Source organism: Cebus imitator, unplaced genomic scaffold, assembly GCF_001604975.1.
Source record: "Cebus imitator isolate Cc_AM_T3 unplaced genomic scaffold, Cebus_imitator-1.0 Scaffold42, whole genome shotgun sequence".
NCBI classification, from domain to species: domain Eukaryota; kingdom Metazoa; phylum Chordata; class Mammalia; order Primates; family Cebidae; genus Cebus; species Cebus imitator.
The window spans coordinates 13,197,745-13,202,809 of record NW_016107357.1 but is presented as its reverse complement, the minus strand read 5'-3'; the positions used below and the strand labels follow the sequence as shown (position 1 = coordinate 13,202,809).

The following is a 5,065-nucleotide window of genomic DNA, read 5'->3' as shown; positions in this document are numbered from 1 at the left end:
GAGCCACTAATGGCAGACACAGAAAGAAAACAGGATTGACAAGGTGGCACCATGTGAGCTCATGAGAGCCAAATTGTGACAAGGGGATTGCAGAAATTCAGATTCTCCACTCAGCCCTGCCCCAGCAAGAATGCAAGCTCCAGTCAAGGGTGAAACAAGGAGACGCCCAAGTTCAGCCATGGGAAGATCGCACGTCTCCTGACATGAGCCAGGACAGCCCCTGTCCTGCACAGGCTGGCCCGAATCTTGGGAAATATCACAGCTGCCGCCATCAGTTATAGACATTCGCAGGCCTCAGAGCAGGTGAGATTCACATAATTCACATCCCAGCTCTGCGATCCACTGGTGTGTACTATGGGCCTCAGTTTCCACATCATGGAACTGGGATCATAATTGCCTGATTCATAGAATCCCTATGAGAATTAAAAGAGAATGTATTTCAAATGCTTAGCTTTGGACCCTGCACAAACATTGTAAACACTCAATAAATGGCAGCTGTTACTCTTACCCCAGCTGTGGCCAATGACATTAACATAAGAAATCTTAATCACCTGTTCCCTGGGGCAGAGACTACTGGCTGTCCATGTCAACAAACGTTCTCTCCTTCTTCCTAAGTGACAGAGTCCTAATTGGACTTGGTTGACAAGGTGTCCAGCTGAAAGATTATCTCCAAAGTTCTCTTGTTGTTAGTTGTGGCCAATGAGACATAAACAGAAGGAGTAGACCATCTGGGAAAAGAGGGTATCTTTGTTCTTGCCACCCCTCCTGCTGCCCCAGGGCACCCTGCTGTGGCCAGAGCTGTGGTGACTTCCCTGGAAGATGGGAATGAGGGGCGCGTGCTCTGAACAGAAGAGGAGTCTGGGGGCTGGTGGACTTCCTGGAACCATGATTGCTCTGCACTTTTGGCCACAATAATTACTTTTTAACATGATGGAGAAAGAAGTCTTATTTAAACTCATCTGCGCTTTTCTGTCTTGTCGAGCCCAAACGCAATCCTAACTGATATGATAACTGATATTTAGCAGGGAGTGGAGGGCCCAGGAAAAAATACTGTGATGCTGATGAGGAACGTGGGTGGTAACAGCTAAAAGCAAGACTTACCTCCTTGTGGTAAGACTGACCCCGTGGAAGATACCCATGTTTCATGTTTTTACATCATCATACATCCAGTTTGCAGATAGTGGCACATGGTGACACCTTCTCTGTATGTGATCAGGGGCCTTCCCTGATGTGGTCCTGGGTCTTTCTGTGCTCATGGCCTCACTCCCCTGGCTGCTTGGTTCTGGGATTTTCAGCTCAGGTAATTGCATACTTCTTGGTTAAGATGTTCATCTCCAAATTTGGATTTCCTTGGAAAAGTAAAGTCGTTTTGGGGGAACCAGCCTGGGAGCCCGACTTTTATAACCATGTTCCTAGTGCAAACTGTGTTTTGAGTTACAAAATACCTAAAAATCACATTGTAGAACTGGATATGTGAGCTCACAAAGGCTAAAGTAATCCACATGTTGCTCTGTGCTAACATTGGCCCTCTCTTTAGATAACGGGGCTGTGTACACAAAAAAATGTGTCTGCTAGAGGTTCTTGAAGACACACAGCCTCCTCGGGATGTTCTCCAAATCCGCAGCATCTGAAGGTGGAGATTTATTCCAGTCTTTCTCTCTTGTACCCTCTGAAAGCCATACTAGGGGAATGTGATGAGGATTTATTCCCTGGGACAGTGGGAATTGGTGTGATTCTGGGACAGCTTCAACTAAGAAATCATATATTGCAATCAGTTTCCCAATTTTTCTTTCTTAGGATGTATGAAACCAGCCTGAAGACAGTTCTTGTAAAAATGTCCATGAAACCATGAAATCAGCACAGGACCAATTAGAACTGAGATAGGAAAAACCACTCAAAGAACTCGAAAGGATACCAGGCCAGAGAGGATGGTTTATGACTTAATTAGTTGCATCAACCCATGTAAGTAAGGACTATATCCCTCAGAAATGGGTGGAATAGGAATAATGCAAAGTTGGTGGAAGGAGAGACAGAGTCAAACAGGGGCAGTGCTCATCAGGAAGGGCTCTGCATGGCAACAGTGCGTCGGATCCACCTGTCAAGTATATCCTTAATTTGAAGGTGGGACTTCCTGAGATTTCGGTGACTGACACTAAACTCTCAGCGCCTAGAAAGCAACAATATATCTAACTTGTTCACAGGCCCTGATGTGCTGTAGGCATTTGATGAGTGTTTGTGGAATGAACTCATTTACTCTTTTAACATTCAGATCGCTCAGATGTACATATAAATACATAAATTATATATTGTATGAATCCCTTGTGTCTTTTTATTCTGTATTTTTGATGCTTTGACATCTGCGGTTCTTGCTGACCCTGGAGGGACTGCCCCTCTTAGGGTTGGTCAATTTCTGGGGATAGATGTTAACAGCTCACCCATGAGCATGGCCTTCAAATACAGACCAACCCATCCAGAGCCCACACTCCCAACCACCCGATCTATGGGGCTCTCACACCCTGGGCCACTATCCCCTCCCCTAATCATCCCAGGGCCAGGTACCAGGCAACCAGTGACAGCCCCTGCGCACCAGAGTCTGAAATGATTTAAACTAGCCCATCCTAAGCCTGTTTACTTTGTCTTACCTTCTCCTTCCACTGGAGATGACAATAAAGGCCCCGCCTACCCTTCTTCCTTCCTCCTCTGCTATTGGACAGATCCTGGGGTTTCCCGCATCACCCTGCATGCTGTGCCACACCTCCCGTTTCTAAGGACCTGTGAGTATGAATTTCTTCCTTCATGACAGTCATTTCCATTTCTTTGTGTCTCACCATCCCTAAGTAAAACAAATCCCAGCTTCCCTTAAAACATAACTCTGTTCTCTAGCCCTATTCCCACCAAATGATGTTTCCATATTTAGTTCCCTGTATAGCTTGCCCACAGGGAGGGAAAGTGTTAGGCCGATGTGAACATCTGGTCCACCTGACAGTTAAATTTCTCATTCTAAAATTAAAAAAAAAAAAACACCATTCTTATTTTCTAGTGAGTTTCACTAGGGTGAGTCAACATCCCCAATCCAAAGGGCTCCTGGTACCTGAAGCAGCAAGATGGGTGCCAGACTTCAGACGGTGGTCAACTGGTCCATTCACCAGCCCACTACCACTTTGAGGGGACTAGTCTGCATGCCTGTCTGCCTGCCCTGTCCTCTCTGCCTGGATGTGGCCTTTCCTCTATACCAGGGTTTGGAACCGAGTGATGCACAGAAGCCGGTTCCTGCTGACTCCTCTGTGTGTCCAGAGCTGTGTGTGCCTGAGATACAGGCAGATGTCCAGGCTCCCGGGGAGAAGACAGCCTGGGAACCAGACTCTCGCACCTGGAAGCTGCTCTGGCTGACATTTCCAAATGACAGTCTGACCAGCAGGAAAAACCTCAGACATGCAGATGTCCTCAGAACGGTCACTCTTTCCAGAGAAGAGCAGTGAAAAGACTTAGAAATCCGGAGCCGGAACGGAAGCTGACCACCGTGCTCCACTGGCCCCTGAGTCACGGAAGGCCCTTTTGTCTTCCAGCAATGGCATCAAGGTCAACCCTGGGCCAGAGGCAACATGTGCTCCCCCCAGGTGACGGGAAAGCTCCTCCCCCAGGCTGTGCAGCACGGACGCACACACTGGAGCTTCAAAACAGAAGCTACTTTGTCTCTGCGATGAGTCAATGCTGTCATCACTGGGGCGCAGTAATGGAGCCACTGGGTAAAGTTATGGAGCTTTGAAGGCCAGGCTGTCACCCTGCAGAAAGTCTGGGGGGAGGGAGACACCCTAGCCCATCTCCTGCCCTCCTGTCCTGGCCTCCTCCTGCAGTCACACTTCTGCTCCTATGTCCGTCCTTACTAGTAGGTGGCCTTGGGAGCCCCCTTCTGAGTTCCACCATCCCTGTGAAGCTGGTCTATGGCCCCCCATACCCCGTGGCTCTAGGTTCATTTGCAGTGCACACAAAGATGTGTGGCCATTTGGAGAAGCTGCTCATCCCATAGTGAGGCCAGTCAGAGCTTGGATAAAGATGAGTCAAAGGTTTCTGTAGGCCAGGGACCTTCAGACCAAATCAATTAAAAGGGGTAAATGGGGGAAGGAGGGAGCGGGGGCCTGAGAGAGTTTGACAGCTCATCTACATCTTGGCAGTCAGTCAAGACTAGCATCACAAAGGAAAAACAGATGCTCAAGTCAAGACCAAGCATCTGGGAATCACCTGCATCCAAATCACCTTCAGTCGCCGTGAATGCAAACTCCCCAGTGCACCCCAGGTGGCTGACTCCAAGTGTCCTGGGGGTAATGAAAAGGTGGGAATCTGGGTGTTGGACCAACTCCAGGGAGTTCTAAGACCCTCAAGATCGGCTGCTGAAAAGAGGGAAGCTCTTTTGTGGGCTTTGATGAAGTGAAAGGAGGTGCTGAGGAGTACAAGGTGAGTGACCTGGAATTGGGAAGCCTTGAACTCATGCCTGCCTCTGTCCTGTGCTGTTTTTGTCCTTTCTGCTCTGCCTCCAAGGGCTTTGGGCTCCTAAGCCAACAGGCACATGCTCTGAGGACTGGCCCTCGCTCTGGGCTTCTGCTCTACTGCAGCTCTGAGCAGATGGCTTCTCATCAACCATTTTTGAAAGTGTCACTTACTATTTATTATCAGAGCAATGCTTGCATGCATCATGTTTCCTAGACGGGGCCCTAATTATAAGTGTGTCCTGCTGAAGCTATCACACAACGACCACATGCTCCCTCAGGAGGCTCTAGAGCCCGCCATCAGCTTGCTCATGTGGACAGATGAAAACAGGTAAAGGGATGAGCAGGGAGGAAAGGATAATCAAATTGTCGTGTCAGGGTGAAAAATGACGGCTGAGTTGTGGCACTGTCTCCATTTCAATAAACACCAAAGATAAACATATTTATGCAAGATGCTTTATTCACAAAATAATCGTTTGCATTTTGATGATCACATTTGCCTGGTTACAAAAGAGCACAAAACTAGACTCACTATGAAAGTCTCGATAGAAGACAGTTTGCTCCTGAGCAATTAGATAATG

At 48.0% G+C, this 5,065-nt stretch overlaps 1 long non-coding RNA gene across 1 annotated transcript; it reads left to right on the top strand.

Annotated features, from left to right (window-relative positions):
• The first annotated feature begins 244 nt into the window (after positions 1-244).
• On the top strand, positions 245-2,289 carry LOC108302642. Its single transcript, XR_001824436.2, has 3 exons — positions 245-303; positions 1,538-1,633; positions 1,798-2,289. It is a non-coding gene; the product is annotated as an uncharacterized LOC108302642 (long non-coding RNA).
• The last annotated feature ends 2,776 nt before the right edge of the window (positions 2,290-5,065 follow it).